The sequence below is a fragment of the Macaca mulatta genome, chromosome 11, assembly GCF_049350105.2.
Source record: "Macaca mulatta isolate MMU2019108-1 chromosome 11, T2T-MMU8v2.0, whole genome shotgun sequence".
Lineage (NCBI taxonomy): Eukaryota > Metazoa > Chordata > Mammalia > Primates > Cercopithecidae > Macaca > Macaca mulatta.
The window spans coordinates 115,153,325-115,170,998 of record NC_133416.1 but is presented as its reverse complement, the minus strand read 5'-3'; the positions used below and the strand labels follow the sequence as shown (position 1 = coordinate 115,170,998).

At 43.8% G+C, this 17,674-nt stretch overlaps 1 long non-coding RNA gene across 1 annotated transcript in view; it reads left to right on the top strand.

The window, feature by feature from the left end:
- The window catches only part of LOC107001008 (uncharacterized), a 96,621-nt gene extending 87,260 nt beyond the window's left edge, over positions 1-9,361 (top strand). Inside the window, exons 4-6 of the long non-coding RNA XR_013401323.1 lie at positions 3,701-3,953; positions 5,109-5,222; positions 7,945-9,361. This is a non-coding gene — a long non-coding RNA (uncharacterized LOC107001008). The remainder of the gene's footprint in view (positions 1-3,700; positions 3,954-5,108; positions 5,223-7,944) is intronic.
- The last annotated feature ends 8,313 nt before the right edge of the window (positions 9,362-17,674 follow it).

Below are 17,674 nucleotides of genomic sequence, written 5' to 3'. Positions count from 1 at the left end.
TGTTGAAAACAGCCTGGCACTTCCACTCCTCTCTCTCTTCCTTCCTCCCTTGCCACATGATTCTGGCTCCCCTTTACCTTTCACAGTAAGTGGAAGCTGAGTGAGGCCCTCACCAGATGCAGATGCTGGCACCATGCTTCTTGTACAAACTGCAGAACTGTGAGTCAAACAAACCTCTTTTCTTTATAAATTACCCAGCCTTGAGTGTTCCTTTGTAGCAACAAAAAATGGAATAAGACACTATGGGATTGGTTAGCAGAGCTTATTTTCCTTTCCTGGTTGGTCCTAAATTGGAAGTGGGGGTGAAAATTAGGGAACCTGGCAGTTATTGATCAAGTCCTTGCTGTTTGGGGCTAATTGCTGCAGAGGTTGTGGTTTGGCTTCCTGGGTTGCTTGCTGCAGAAGTTGTAGGTCAGAGTTCTATTTTTATACATGATCTGGCCACTGTCCATTTGTATGTTCAGTCTCAGATTGGTCAACTTCCTTTATGAGAAGCTTCATCAATACCAATGGGGTGCAGTTGGCACATAACAATAAAATCTGCCAGCATCAGCACCTTTCCTGAAGCCTGACTTATTTAGTCTTCAATAGCACTGTCAAAAGAAAAATTTCCACTTATATCAGTGCTTGCTTAGAGATATCCAAACTGACTATTGTGTTTCCTCACAAATTGTTGTAACTAACTGAAGCTGATAAAGGACCACAAGCTCTTGGTGACCCTGCATGCCAGCACTCACTGGAAGTAACTGAAGATGCTTTTCTGACCAGTGGATCTGTGCGCAGACTGATGAACTCATTCATCCTGTCCACGGGACTAGCTTTCAACGCCTCATTACGATAGTACCATGAAAATCCCTTTTGAGCACTTAAAACTCCTGACTTCATCCCCTCTGTGCATGACCTGCTCAGTGAAATTTTTCACTGGCATTCTTTTGCTTGACAACTTAATAGACTCAGTTTTGTATTTTTATTTTTATTTTTTCAGCTTATGTGGTATGCGTGTATTTTTTACTATACCGTATCTATGACCTCAACTGCAGAGTCCACATTTTGGGATCCCTCAACCTGGACCACATACTTTTTAAGCTGGACTTTCCCATCTTTCCTGCAGCCACTGGGGCTTCAGATCCAGCTCCCCATCAGCTATGCTCTGCCACCAGCATGCAGCAAGCCTTGAAGACAAGCAGTGGGATCCAGGCCTCCTGCACGGTGCCACCCAAATCCATACTGGAAAAAAAGAAATATACCTCCATTCACCCCAAACAAAGTAAAGTCTCCAGAGAATGAGGAGGAGCTTGGCTTAACCATCTGCATTTAAGATAGCTGATAATTCACAGGTTTCCTTGAAACACTGGACACCCACTTGCTTTGTACTTAGTATAGCTAAAGGACCTGTTCAGGTGGTTTTTCCAGAACAAAGGAACAGTTGGCCCCAAAGGGTGTTTAAATCCCAACCTCTTGCCAGGCAGAAATCTGCTTCCAGTTATAAAATGGGAGTTTTTCAGCCTCTGCTAGCCCAAGTGAGTGAGTGTTTTATACCTTTTGTGAGTATCTGTTATATCATGAAAACAGAATGGTGCAATTCACTTCTTGATGATAGGTTTTCCTAGTGTGTTTTAAATGGGTTTTAATTGACCTAGAACAAAGAAAAATTGTACATTATATAAGATTGTAAACTTCATGAGGTCAGGATTTTTTTTTTCATTAAACTCACACAGAATAATTTTTTCCTAGGGCCTTGATAAGGGTAGATTCCCAATAAATGTGTTTTGAATGAGAAAATGCATCAATTTATCAGGAGTGTTATAGGTTAAGAGACGGATTTGGGGACCAGGTACTCAAGAACTCCTGAGGCCTACATGCATTTGTGGGAGGAAAAAGGAGCTGAGGAAAGACAAGGGAAGGGAGAAGGGAAAGGAAGGAGGAGAGAAAGGAGAGTAGGAGAGACAAGAAAAGACGAAGGAAGCAAGGATGGAAGGAGAGTGAGAGGAAGGAAGAGAGAGACAGGGAGGGAGAGAGAGATGGAGATAGATAGGCAGATGATAGACAGATGGATAGATAGATAAGATAGATTACATGGATGGATAGATAAGATAGATTGGCCGGGTGCAATGGCTCACACCTGTAATCCCAGCACTTTGTGAGGCTGAGGTGGGCAGATCACTTGAGGTCAGGAGTTCGAGACCAGCCTGGCCCATGTGGTGAAACCTCACCTCTACTAAAAATACAAAAATTAGCCAGGCACAGAGGCACACACTTGTAATACTGGATACTTGGAAGACTGAGGTAGAAGGATCGCTTGAACCCAGGATGTGGAGGTTGCAGCAGGCTGAGATCGAGCCATTGCACTCCAGTCTGGGCAACAGAACAAGACTCCATCTCAAAAAAAAAAGAAAAGATAGATTAGATGGATAGATGAGAACATGATTAGATGGATAAATAGATTAGATAGATCAGATGATAGATAGATAGATAGATAGATAGATAGATAGATAGATAGATAGATCTTCAAAGTAAGTCCTCATCTAACTTATTGACAAGCTGAATATTCAGAGAGCATAGACTAAAGGGAGATGGACTCAAGTATGAGGACAAAGAGAAAGGTGGGGTCTGAGGTCTTGTCTTTAAGAACCAGTAATCACACCCCCCAGTAACATGCAGCCTAGTCAGTATCCCAGGCATTGACTAATCAGATTAGCAACTCCTTCCTTGGTGTGAAAGAGGCTGTCAGGGGCTGAAGTGTGGGGAAATATCCCCATTTACACACTTTCTTCCTATAGTGTATCATAAAACAGGTGTTCAAAGAGAATGTGAACCCCATCATGTTCCTGAGGTATGACAGTGGAACATGCTGGGGAATGTAGGGTGTTACTGTTGCAATGTCGTTATCATGGGTCTTGGTTTGGCGAGAAGGGGGTTTCCTCCCATCCTCTGGGATGGAAGTAGCAAAGTGTGGTGGGTTGTGGAGGCACACTTGGGTTTGTATGTCTATCACACATTTAAAAGCTGTGTGATGTTGAGATGTTAGTTCACCTCATTTTCCTCATCTATAAAATAATGATAATAATAGGATCCAACTAATTGAGTTATGAGGAGCAGCAGAGAGAGGGGCTTTATGCAGGCTAGTTCTCTGCCTTCTTTCTCAGCTTAGAGGACTCTGACACTCCATAGCAGCTACAGAGGAAGAGCTCAAAAATGTCAGTGGTGGTGGCTGTAAGTTAATCTCTGGGCAAGAAGAGATCTTGTGAAAGAAGCATTTTGGAAAGACCTCTTCCCCATCTCTACCTGTGTTATACATTTGACAATTCAATCCACAAATATTTGTTGAGCACCTGCTGTGCATTGAGAACTGTGCTAAGCACAGGGGATACAACTAGATGATTTTGTGTTTTTTCAATTTCCTATATAGATATATCTATATATGAAATTATATATATATATGATTTTTATATATGTACTTTATATATGTATTTTTCACTCTTCACAATGAATGTTCATTGCTATATCTTCTGGTCAAACCCCACCACCAGGCCAGGGTGCTGCTCTCAGCAGACCATCTGTTAGAGACACAGGCTTCACTGTGCCTCAGTCTCCAAAGTGGAAGCCTTTCTCACAGTGCCCAGGGCTCTGTGATCCTCAGATATCCCCAGCCCCTCCTTGAATCTAGTTGTTTATCTAACCTCATTGTCATATATCGTAGGGTAACAAGTTTCTCCTGTTCAACAACCATGATGCAATAATTCCCTTCGCTGGTCCTGGAATGTCATCTTCTAGGAGCAAGATCTAAGTCTCACCTGTGCCCTCTTCTTCATCAAGCATGTGTGTGGTCAAAAAAGGTTGATGGAGCACCTTCGATGTCCAGTGGGATGGCCACCACAGGCTCTGCCTTCTAGGAGATCACAGGACATGGGGGCAAGGAAACAATAGCAGGATGTGACCAGTGCTACAGTCAGGTATGTATAGGGGGCTGTGGAGTGCAGACTGGGTAGGGGCAATGTAACCTGTGGGCCAGAGAACTCACCTATCCCAAGGCATATTGACACAGAGAAGTAGCACTTTCCTGATATTCAGGAGTGACAATGAATGATTTGGATTATATTTCTGATGCCCATATTCCTTGGTTTTACAGCTTCTGGTCATCCCTTTGCTCAGCCTTCATCTCTCCAGATGGATGCATTCTAACCATGTTTTGTGGAGGATGAAGGAACTTCATTTGGCCTTTGCAAATCAGTCTGATTTAATTTCTTAGTGTTTCCTAATGCAGTAGGATTTTTTTTTAACAGTGTGAGGGTTGAGATCAGTTCAATACATTTCACTTTGTCAGCGGATGTGTTCAAGCTATTCTTTCCCTGTGGAGCTGTTTCAAGAGTAGGGGATATCCAGGGGGGTGTTAGATTCTGTGAAATGAATGTGCCTCACTCTAGCTATCAAGAAGATTCCAATATGGGATTTGGGTGATGTTGGCACATGCCGGCTGCGGTTTGTGTCCAGCCTTACCAAATTTCAGTTTAGGAGGTTACCTTTCAGTCATTCCACTAGCTTTGCCCCATTTAGCACAGAGCAAATCTATAGAAATATGAGCTGTTAAAAAAGACCATACTTTCCAAATCTAAGATGCCATAGGTTGTAAGACACACTGTTATTGGATGAACCACTGATAAAAAGAAAATGATATCAATTATTCTGACATAACACTTTCATGTCAGTTTATGGCAAGAAACATCCTGATTTCAAAGCTGTTAAAATGTGGCGGAAAATATGCATCTTAGCATCGATAACTGCACTATAGAGATATCTCTGTCTTTCTCTTTCTCAATCACACTCTCACTGGGACAATTCTGTGCCTCTGATGAGCAGCCCTTCCCACACACCGCTCCATCCACAGAGCACAGATCCAAACAAAACCCCCATAACCTTCTCACTTTAGAGAGAGCCAAGGTCTCCTGGGCAAGGTAAAATGGTGGCCTTTCCCTTACTGAGGCTGAAGCAGGCAAAATGGAATGGATGTACCTTCTCTTCTGGCCCAGGTTGCTGTAATCCTCCAGCCACCCAGCGTGTGTGTTTATGTACCTGGCTGGCTGACTGTGCTTTTGATATTCATCCTACAGGGTTCAGACTCACAGAAGTGAGAAAAAATATCTGGCTTTACAAGACACTCAGAACCTGACTCCACTCTCTGTAATCCTTGGCAACTGCCTAGAACCTGGATTTGAACCTCCCTGGTAAGCCATGTCTTATTTCTCAACATTTGATATCTACCTCACAGAAACTGAGGCTTTTCTAGTGGGAATTCAAAGTGTATGGGCATTTCAGAACTGTGCCCTCCTTCTATCCAGAAACAGCACTTGGGAAGCTAGGTCAGGCTCACCAGCAAGGAGATATGAGTTGAGGTATTCAAATCCCCAAGTCTGAATGAACCATGAGTAAAATCCAAAAGTAATGGGTGCAATTGAGTAATGAGTGCCACCCACCAAAAAAAAAATAATAATAATAATAATAATTATCAGCTATTATTTATTTGTTGAAAATGTATTTACTATGTGCCAGGTAATGTTCAAAATGCTTTATAGGTATTATCCCATCTAAATTTCACAGCCCTTTGAAGTTGGTCATCATAACTCTCATTTTGCAGATGAGGAAACTGAGTCTTAAAGTCACAAATCTAGAAAGAGTTGGAATGACGATATGAAGCCAGGAAGCATTGACTCTTAAACCCCAGGGAAAGGAGGGTGATGTGAAAAGAGGCCCCAGAACTGTCTATTGAAGTCCAGTGTGGCTGTCTGTGGGACACATTTCATGCTTAGCAGCAGATGTGAGTTTTACAAGGGTTCCAAGCATTTGCATGTGGAAGCAGGTAAAGTTGTCCTTCTACCACCCACATCTTTAGTTTGGTTGGGGTTTGGCTGATCTAGGCTGAGCTCAGCTGGGTTGGGTTCAGGACAGGCTGGATCTACATCTGCTCCACAGGTCTCTCATCCTCCTTAGACCAGCAACCTGATCCTTGAGAGGCATGTTCTACTCATGCCAAAGGCAGGTGCAAGAGATGGCAAGCCCAACTGCACAAACACACATCAAGCTTCCATTTGCATCATGTCCTGTAACTTCCTATTGGCCAAAGCAAATCACACGGCCAAGCCCAAGTCAAGAGGTGGGAAGTACACTTCTCCCCTGGTGATGGGGGACAAACTGGATATTTGGTGAACAATGATCTAATATTCCACATCTTCCTCATGGGATTTCTTCCTCCTCCTGTCTTCTGTGTGCCTTGTGCTGATGTGGCTATTTATAAGGCAGAAATCATTTCCCTGACACAGATTAGATCAGAGCTCCCAATTATTAGTGTGTTGTCTCATTTTTCACTGCAAACCTTGGGGCTGTCATCTCCAGATATAAGCTAAGTTCCTCCTTTGATGCTATACCTCTACTTTGCCCCTCAACATCTGAATGGGAAGTCCCTCTTTTAAGGAGCCCTCATTCCTGGGAAAGCAATGCCCTCTCTGGGCTGCTCACCAGGTGTGGTCACCTGAGGACCAGGTAACAGTCACTGCTCCTGCCATATGACTGCATGACCTTTCATACCGCAAGTCTATTGTCCAAGGACCCCTTTGATCTGGTTCTCTTTCTCTCTGGCTTGTGCTCTGAGAAAACCTCAAGATATGACATTGATTGTTCACTGGACATCAACTTTCTGGCTTAAAAAAATTATCCTTCTTAATTGGTTGTTCTCTGCAGGAAGCTTTGACTTCTCTCAAGCCCTTTTATGTGCCTCTCTCTGGTTACCCCTATAGTGCCATGACTTTGAGAAACCCATCAGTTTCCTGATCTGCAAGCCCATTCACTTTCTTCAAGGAGCTTCTTCATCTTTCTTCTTTAGTTTTCTTCTCTCCTGAGCTTAGTGCAGATATACAGGTCATTGGGCCATTACACGGCCCTCTTACCAATTCTTACTGGGGAAATATCAGTGTAATCCAAAATCTCCCCCAGGCATGGTGCCTCCCCCAGATGGCTCCACTGGGCACAGCAACTACCAGGCATTATTTCATATTCCACAGGCACAATCATCTCTCCCAGTGAAACACTAGGAGCCATTCCAATATCCTGAACTTTCTTTGTGCTGATATTGTCCATTGGCCAAGATTGAAGAGGGGGATATGAATGGATTTCTCCCCTGTGTATGACACCCATATTGGAGGGGTCTCGGTGCTGCTGCTTGGGCATCAAGGCACTACAGAGCTTCAAGAAGCTGCTCCTCTTGGGCTGACCTGGCTTGGGGCTAGATCTGGGCAACAGTCACCATGACATATTCAGGATCCTCACTCTCCCACAACTCAGGCTCTGCTGTCAGAATAGTCTCATCATGCTAAGCCATCTCTTCCCTCAGGGTGAATTCACTCCCTGAAGGCTCCTGCTGAGACTTCCTGAATGACAGCAGGGGTCATATACTAGGCTCAAGCAGAGATCCCTGCTTGTCAATCAAATTAAAGTCCACGTCAACATGAAATAATTTTGTTTATAGGAAAATAAGTCAAGTCAATTCAAAGCATGACCAAGGTGAAGAGATGTCAAGGAATTTGACCCCAAATGAGAAACACTTTTGTCCAGTCAAACTCCTAGCATATCCCCAATGGCCCTGAAAAGCTGACCTTTCGATGCCTTGTGATTAAATTTCCATCTAAAGTTAACATCTTTCTAACTGCTGAGAGCTAAAAAGGTCCCTGGCCCAAGCAGCAGAAAGACAGGGGAGTAATCAGCATTGTTATTAATATCCTGTATGTAATTTCAACAGAAAATTGTCAGGAATTGGGAGTAAGGAAGGAGGAAGGCACACAAACCAAAGTGCCCACATCCTTTGCAAGTGACTGTGGTTGGTTGAGTTAAGTCCCTGGTTTGAAAATGTCACGAGCACACCCCCTTCTATGCAATCAATTATTTTCCTACCTACAGGAGCTGGTGAGTGCATTAAGAGGAAACTGATGTGACTGGCACAAAATGGATATCCCATCTGGGACAAGAGCAAAAACTGCAATTCAACCACACTAGACGAATTCCGGCCTAAGATCCATTGGCTTTTCATTCACCACTATATTCAGATACAGGACACTCCAGCTCCATCTGGTTGCTGAGCCATAAATGCTATTTTCTGCCAACTGACCAGAAGTCCAGGGGGAAGGCATGGAATTCCAGATGGAGAACTCAGACAATGGGCAAACAGTGTCCTTCCTAGAGCCCTGGGAATCAGGGACATCCAAGGGAACCACTCCCAGTAGAATGCAAGACTCCATGATTAGACAGAATTTACAGGAAACCATGGGTCAGTTGCCTGAGCCAGTATTTTTCAAAGGGCAGTGGTCATCTCTAGCTGGCTGGGGGTGGGGGCAGGGCATGAAATAACATTTCAAGAAAGCCACCCCCTATGGGATCTTAAATAGTATTAAGAAAATCATTCCCTTTTCAATTTCCTTTAATCCTTCTGATTAGGTCTTTAATCCCTCACACTTGCTAATCTGTCCTGATTTAACCAAAAGCATCAGGCCCCAGGGAAGATCCTTGGGCAGGCAACAGTCTCTAGCCAGAATTCACTAACTCTTTTGTTTTCCTCTTGTTCGTTTCTATGGCAACCTTCCATTCACAGCAAGGGATGCAGGTTTTCCACTGAAGGTATTGATGATGTCGTTTTCTTTTTAAATAATTGTATTTAAGTATTCAAAAGGTGAATCACCTCAGAAAAAGTGCTGACTAGTAAAGGTTCAGGTGATGCATGGATATGGCAAAAATTGTAAAATCATTAAAAGACTCTGACCTAGGCCAGTCCCTCATTTTAAAGACCTGAACCCATATGGTCGACATGCTCCATCCCCTTACTTTTGTCTTTCTGCAAAAATATATGGAGCGTTCTGTGTGTGCCAAGAATGATGCCAGGCATGAGGATGTAATGAGAGTGTATGTGGTCCCTGCCCTCAGGGAGTGGGTTAATGAGAAAAATGAAAGAGTAACAGGCAGCTGGTGAGAGAAAATTCCCAGGAAATGTGAAGAGAAGTCTATTATGGGACCAGACCTGGTGGCTCACTCCTGTAATCCCGGTATTTTTGGAGGCTGAGACAGGAGGATCACTTAAGGCCGGGAATTCAAGACCAGCCATGGCAGCATAGCAAGACCCCGTCTCTACAAAACTAAAAATAAAAAAATTAGCTGGGTGTGGTGGTGCGCAACTGTAGTCCCGGCTACTCAGGAAGCTGAGACAGGAGGATGGCTTGAGCCTGCGGGTGGAGGCTGTAGTGAGCTGTGATCGTGCACTGCACTCCAGCCTGGGAGACAGAGCGAGACCCTGTCTCAAAAATAAAAAGTAATAATAATGAATAAATTATGTGTGCATGTTCAACTTGTTCAAAGTTTTATTAGAGTAATGCACATACAAGGTAAACAAAGTAGTGCAGAAAAACTTATGATAAGACACTGTCATTTCCTCCCTCACCTCTAATCCTATTCCCAAAGGCTTTTAATTCTTGCAGTCATTACCTTCCCACCCCTAAACAACAGGATTATACCTCAGTTTCTTAATTTATCAGCTTTAGAATTATCTACTGACCCTTTGCCCTGAAAGTTGAAGATTTAGCTCACTCACTATCATCTCCATTGTCCTTAGAGCTGCCTGGGTCTCAACACCCCTTTGATCTGACCTTGGCTTACTCAGCCTTCAGAACTTCCTATATTCCCCAGCAAAGGCCCTCTCTCTTGGTCAGACTCACACCTCTTCACCTCCTCCCCTCTTCTAGAATGCCCTCCCACCCCCAACTCTTCTCCTTCACATCCTGGGTCCTTCTCTTTTCTCTGAAGGCCTACAGCATTTTGTCCATTACCTGGCTGCATGCCTGACAAACCACCTCACAATGTAGGGGCTTAAAACAAGCAATCTGTTGTCTCTCACAATTTTGTGAGCTGACCTGGCTCACAAGGTCAGCCAGGGCTGCTGTCATCCGGGATTTGACTGGGCTGAAATATCCAAGATGGTACACACACATCTTTGGTGCATTGGCAAGGACAGTTGGGAGAGTGAGCCCAGCTGGCATGCTGGGGCAACAGGTCTCTCTCTGTGTACTTCCAGGGTTTATTCCTTTCCATGTGGCCTCTCCAGCAGGACAGCCAGACATCTGATGCTGCAGCTCAGGGCTCCCAAAAACACAAAAATGGAAGTTGCCGACCCTCTGCTAGGCTTATGCCTGGAAATGGCACAGCATCTTTTCTGCTATATGCTGTTGGTTAAAGCAAGTCCCAGGGCCGGACCAGATTCAAGGGGAGGGGACAGCACAAGGGTATAAGTATTGGCAGGCCTGGTTCACTGGGAACTGCTAATATCCAGACATCCACTGTGTTCTAGAGTCTGAACTGCTCATTTTACCACAGGGTCAGAGACCTCTTTTGCAGTGTTTTGAGAAATGTATTTCATTTATTTTATACATTCCTTTAATCACACATCAGCTCAGACCCACTTCTGGCTGAACCAAGAAGTCATTCAGTCACGATCTAATAGAAGTTTGTCAAGACTTAGGCTCTCAGCTTATTCTTTGTCTGGCCTCTCTGAGGCCAACCCAGCATCAGACACAGAGCAAGTGTCAATCAGTGTCAGCCAAGGAGGGAAAGAGCTGGAAGAATAAAACAAGAGGGGCGGAGGCCTACAAATGTGACTGGTGGCCTTCAGAGTTGAGAGAGGAGTTGGTCATAGTAGTCCAGTGATGGCAACAACAGTAGCAATAGCTATAGTTCAACTGACATGAAAGTTACTGTCCTCAGCATGTCATATACTATTTCTCATTTAGTCCTGGGAGGTAGGTATTAGGACGCCCATTCTACAGAAGAGCAAACCGGTTCAGAGAGGTGATGTGGCTGTCCTGAGGACACAGGGTTGCTAAATCAAAGAGACAGGATTCTAACTCAAACCTGTCTGGATCCAAAGGCTATACCTGTAAGCACTGTAATATACAAAGGGGACTTCTGTGACCTTCAGACCCTACCTCTCCTTCCCAGGTTCCAACTGACCTGATTCCATCCTCTCACTCACTATTGCACTGGGTGTGAGAGACATAAACACAGATTAAAAGCTCCTTCTCTGAGATATCATAGCCCTTTCCCATCTCCATCCCTTGCTTCTATCACTGTCTGTTTGTCTGTCTGTGAATCTGCCAGGACGCAGGCTCCAAAGGGTAGGACCATGTCCACCAGCTAACAGCTCTATCCTTATCCCACAAGAACCCAGCCAAGAAGCAAGATTCCCATGTTACAGATAATGACACAGCCACCAAAGCATTTCATATCCATGTCTATTGAACAAATGAGTGAGTGGGCATGCTCAGCTTGGCACTAGGCAACCTGGGGCATGAAAAATTAATATGACATCCCTCTCCTGCCTTTAAGGTACTTAAATTTTAGTGCAAAACTCTAGAGTAGTAGAAATGATAGACTCAAGGCCAGAAGATTAGATGGGACTCCTGCCGTCAATGCTTACAGCCCTGTGGCCTTCAGCAGGGTCAGTTAACATGCTTCCATCTCCATGCCATCATCTGTAACATGGGAATCATGCTTCCTGGCTGGGTTTTTGTGGGATCTAATAAGAGAACATATGGAAGCATTTAATAAAGGTTGGTGAGTGAATGAAGGCATCAGTGAGTAAGAGAGTAAATGAGGGAGTGAATGAATAAACATATCCAGCATCTGTCTCCTTTGTGCCAGGCACTGGGCGGAGACCAAGAAACTATAGCAACAAGGGGCTAAGACCTTAAAACCTTAAGTCAGACTGTGTCTAAAGTTCAGCTTTGCTCATCTGCCATGTGATCCTTTCTAGGTCTCAGTTTCCTTATCTGTAAAGTAGAAACAAACAGAGCACCATCTGCCCAGCCTGCAGTAAGCATTCACGGTCCGTACGGATCCAGAGACCAGTAAATTCTGCACAGGGAAGTGGGGAGACAGCCCTGAGCCCCTGTTTTCCTTCCTAACAGGGTGCCAGTCTTCAGAGGCCGTGAACGCAGCCGTCTTGGCAGCTACTAATTCTGAACAGTCTCCAAGTGTAACTCAGACCCTGCAGAGAGAATCTGCAAATAAGGCCTCTGGTAAATCACAGTTGACCACTCTAATCAGTCTGCTTGTGCCGCTTTCAGTTCCAATAAAGCCAGGGCCTGTTGCCTGACCCATTATGCTGTCCCCTCACTACGATTAGCCACCCTGGAAGGGAGATGGCGCCGGTGCTAATGTTGTGAGACCCGTGTCCCCGCTGTCTCTGTAAATGAGTTGTGAAGAACTCATAGGTCTCCACGCCACTGTGATTCCACCCTCTGCCTTCCCTGTCCACTTAGGCTATTTGATTCATCTCTCTGATTTAATAAAAATAGCATCCTCCCTGGCTCCTGCCAAGGCCGGAGACAGGCAGGAGCCCTCCAAAATTTAAAATAGGCCAGCCCTTAATTAGTGAGCAACATCAATATCACTTTTTCCCCACGATTAACATTTCAAAGTAAATTCCACATCTAGGGCTGTCAGCTTCCAGGAGCCTGGTGGAGGGCTGGTACGGGCAGCAGAAAAAAATTGCACCATGGAGTGCCTGGGATTTCAGAAACTCAGCAACTTTGTGGAGGCCCCCTCCTCTCAGCTCCTGACTTTATGCCAAGGCCTCTGGCTGGCTCCATGTTTCCCATTCTATCCACAGGGCTTCTCTGCACACTCTGAGGCCTCGGTCAACAATGGATAGGAGACACCACTAAGAGTTGTAAACTGAGGGCCATGGGCTAATTCCCCCAGCAGATGTGTCATTTTTCTAAACAGTAAATTGTATACAAAAATCTCCATCTCTGGCTGCACTTGAAAATTGCAAGATCTGGCTACACCAAGCCCACCTTTTCTCATGTAGGTGCATCGATATTAACTGAGTAGCAGCTCTTCCTTTTAAACAGGCAGGAACTCTCCACTTAGACACAATCCCCACCATTCCCTACTATTGTGTCTGGCTCTCTCATTTTTTATAGGAATGGCCCCTGTACAAACTTGAATGTTTGTCCCTTAGTATAGGAGCTGAATTGGAGAAGGCAAGACCGGTTACAATAAGTGCTGGATATCTACAACCAACTGATCTTCAATAAACGTGACAAAAACAAGCAATGGGGAAAGGATTCCCTATTCAATAAACGGTACTGGGAAAACTGGCTAGCCATATGCAGAAAACAGAAACTGGACCCCTTCCTTACACCTTATACAAAAATTAACTCAAGATGGATTAAAGACTTAAATGTCAAACCCAAAACCATAAAAACCCTAGAAGAAAATCTAGGCAACACTATTCCAAACATAGGCATGGGCAAAGACTTCATGACTAAAATACCAAAAGCAATTACAACACAAGCCAAAATTGACAAATGGGATCTAATCAAACTAAAAAGCTTCTGCACGGCAATAAATAAATAAATAAATACATAAATAAAAAACTATCATCACAGTGAACAGGCAACCTATAGAATGGGGGTAAATATTTGCAATCTACTCATTTGACAAAGGTCTAATATTCAGAATCTACAAGAACTTAAAGACATTTACAAGAAAAAAACAAACAACCCCATCAAAAAGTGGGCAAAGTATATGACCAGACACTTCTCAAAAGAAGACATTTGTGTGGCCAAGAAACATGAAGAAAAGCTTGTTTAAAAGGTAAGGAAATTCTGGTGGGGAGAAGAAAAACCTGTCAGAGAATATAGGCCTCACTCAAGCTGTCCCACTGCCCCAACCCACCTCTGCCTCTGTAACCCTCCAGGTCGAGTGCAAATAAAATGAGCTCTCATGAAAATCTCTGGGGTAAGGGTGGGGTGGAACGCACCCAGCAGAGTAGCAGGACAAATGGGTCCCTGCCTGGCTTTGTCATTAACCTGAGGGATCACCATGGATGAGTTCCTCCATGTCTCACTTTCCCCTTCTGTAAAGTGAGGCTGCTGTGCTAAGTTATTGACCTCTGCTCCTTGTCACTTCTCCCAAGGAGGAGGCTGAGTAACTAGAGGCTCTCTGAGCTCTGAGGAAGGACAGAGTGAACCTCCTCAGTGGATTTAGACACCCTTCCTAAAATCCCCATCACCTGCCTGCATTTGTTGATGTAAATTCACATTTTCTGAATGTTAGGTCAAGGGCTTTGCCCACTGTGCCTCTCCAAGCCAATTCCTCCAGCAAATGGTTCCAGGCTAACTGCACCCCTAACCGCCCCCACTGGGAGAAATTCACTAACATTAACACTCATGCCCCTCCTGAGGGCTTGGACCTCTGTCTGCTTCCAATTCTTCCAGTCCACCCACAACTCAAGACTTTTCATTCAATACATGTTTATTAAATTTGTTTTAAGCACCTTTTATGTGCTAAGAATTATGCAAGGCCTTAGGGCTATGTGTCAAAGGCAGTATAGAGAGAGTTCTGTCACTAACCCCCACTGCTATCTGCCACCACCACTCCCGATGGGCAGAGGAGCGAGTGGAGGTGATGATCATTTATTGAACACTTGCTATGTGCCAGGCATTTGGCTTGTTCGTTCTTCCACTGACTTTTCACAAGACTGCATAGATTCTATTACCATCCCATTTTGCAAATGAGGAAAGTAAGGTTCAGATAGGTGAAGCCTCTTCACTGAAAGTCACCCAGCTAAAAACAGTAGAAGGTGAATCTACACAGTCCCAATTCCCTTGCTCTTGAGTACAAAACCACACTGGCTCCTATTAGAGTAATAGTAATAATAATAATAATAATAATAATAATAATAAAATACATTTTAAAAAATCAGAATTGTGTAAGTTCATTTTTTCTCTCTGGTCCTACTGCACTTGGCACATAAGAACATTTATCACATTGGTCAGCAACTATTTATAAATCAGTTTAAACTCCTGAAGAGTAAAGATGGATACTTTTTCATCTCTGCATTCCTAGTATACAGTAGGTGCTCAAAACAAATTAGATGAATTGAGTTGAACTAAATCTAATTGACTAGAGTCAATGGAATCAAATGGAATTGAATGGAACGAAATTAAATTAAACTGAATTGAACTCTGGCCACTAGGTAGGTGGAGACTGAGATTATGGGTCAGAGAGACCATACAAAATGCTTTAACCCCTTGCATATTGGACCTGTATTAGAATTCTTTTGAGTTGCAAATGATAGAGACCCAACACAAACTAGCTTCAACTAAAATTGTAATATACTGGTTCATGAAACAGGAAATCTCAAAGTAAGTTTGGGATTCAGATACAGCTGGATCCAGGAGTTCAAGTTAGACTGTGTCAAGGAACTCTGCCTCTTGACCTCTCTTCTGTGTTTGGCTCGCATGATGTGATGGAAAACATAGCCATTGGCAACCCTGGAGTCACATGGTCCTGAAAAGATGCATCAGTAGGAAAATCATCTTTCCTAAGAGCTTCTATGGAAAAATCCTGGAGAGAGCTCTGATTGCTGGCTTGGTTCATGATTGCACCATTGACCCAATCATTGTAGCCCGAAGAAGGAGATATTCTGATTAACTACACGTGGCTTCATGCCCACATTTGTGGCTGGCAGGAGGAAGCCAAGCCGCTTAAAATGGGCTCACCCCAGGGAAGAGGGGTTTGCACTCCAGGAGAAGAGGGCTGGGAAGTTTCCAGCAGGAACACATCTCAAATCTCCACACTGAAGACCTTCCCCAGACAGGTGTGGGTGAGCCCACTAAATGCCCCTTTCCAGTAGTCACTTGAAATATAAACTCCACATTTTCCTAGAGCTTGCCCAGTCAATCTGTCTTTGGCTACTTCCCTCCATCCAGGAATGTCAATACCTTGTTAAATTGATTCTGAATAGAGACAAGATTGTGGAACATCTCCCTCCTGAAGCAGGTGCCAAAGGAACATGATTTATTTTCATTCATCTAGAGGCCAGAACCAGGAAATTGCTTCAGATCCAATTCTCAGAGCTCAGAGCAGCTGCCTGGGGCATAGCTCTTTCTGCCTCTCTGAGAGCCAGTGACCATGGTGGGACAACTGACTTTGAATATTTTCAGAATTATTTCCCTAGTTCAGAAACATCATCTTGAAGATTTTCACAGTCAGAGAGGATTCCTGATGCTCTCATACACACTTATGGGGCTGCCAGTGGCATGTATTTTCTGGAAGGGACTTTGCCCAAAAATAGCAAAGCTTTTACGATGTAAGTGTGATAGAGGGAAAAAAAATCTTAACATTTGACTGTTAACATCTTCTTACTGTCCTCCACCTGCTAAAGACAGTTTGATGGTTGCCCCTTTAACATTTCCCCTTCTTCTCCCAACAGGGAGAATTCTTAACCTTCTGGGTTCCTGAGTTTTTATGATGCAACATTTGGTATAGAAATAACTAGGTAACAGAGGACAGGGAATTCTCATTTTTATAAGATGAAAAAGAATACAGGTGAAAGGAAATGGGAAGGGGAAGCAAAGGCACGATACCAAGACAGTTGGGTGTCAGAAAAAGTAGAGTCATTCAGAGAGAAGTATCAAGAAAATGACAAAGATGCCCCGGTGCCGTGGCTCACGACTGTAATTCCAGCACTTTGGGAGGCCAAGGCGGACAGATTACTTGAGCCCAAGAATTCGAGATGAGTTTGGGCAACATGGTGAAACCCCATTTTTACACAAAATATAAAAATTAGCTAGTCATGGTGGCATGCACCTGTAATCCCAGGTATTCAGAAGACTGAGGTGGGAGGATTACTTGAACCTGGGTGTTTGAGATGAGCCTAGGCAGCATGGCAAGACCCTGTTTCTACAAAAAATAGAAAAATTAGCCAGGGGTGGTGGCATGTGCCTGTAGTCCCAGCTACTCAGGAAGCTGAGGCTAAGAGGATTGCTTGAGCCCAGGAGTTCAAGGCTGCAGTGAGCTGTGATTGCACCACTGTACTCCAGCCTGGGAAGCAAAGTGAGATCCTGTTTGCTAAAAAGACAAAGATGTGAGAAAACAGGAATGGGGAAAGATGATTTTTTAAATGTTTGCTAAGGATTACAGAGTTGCATTTGATGTCCCTTGAGAGGCTTTATTTAGTAAAGATCTGTATTGCTTTCAAGATAAATGGGTGGATAGACAGACAGATAGATAACAGTATCATGCCTACATTCCCCTTGCCTCTATTTATTTGACCAATTTTCTATTGGTGGATATTTAGGGTTTTTCCTCCCATTTATTGGTCTTAGACACAACACTGTGGTGAACATCCTTGTAACTAAATCTCTGTACACATTCAAGATGATTTCCTTAGGATTAATCACAGGGGCCACAGTTCAGGTATGTAACCCATATAAAAGCCAAGGCCCAAAGGACTCAATCCCAATATTTTCTAAGAATGTAACTTTATGAAATCTATTTAAGTTCCATGAGTCTCCATTTTATCTGTCAAATGGGGCTGATAATTCCTACTTCACAGGTCGTCGTGAGAATCAAATAACATAACATGTAAAATTGTTTTGATGAGTTGGAGCAAGATCTGTAGACCCAAGGCTTGGTCTTGGCAGCATTTTCCCATCAATGTATGTGTGGTAGGACATGTCTCAGTGGGTTTTCTCTAAGCATCATAGGTGATGCCATCCAGGTAGAAGGAGAGGCTCTGTCTACCCATTCTTCCCACCTTCTCATCAAGGGTAAGTGTAGCAGAAAAAATGCCAGT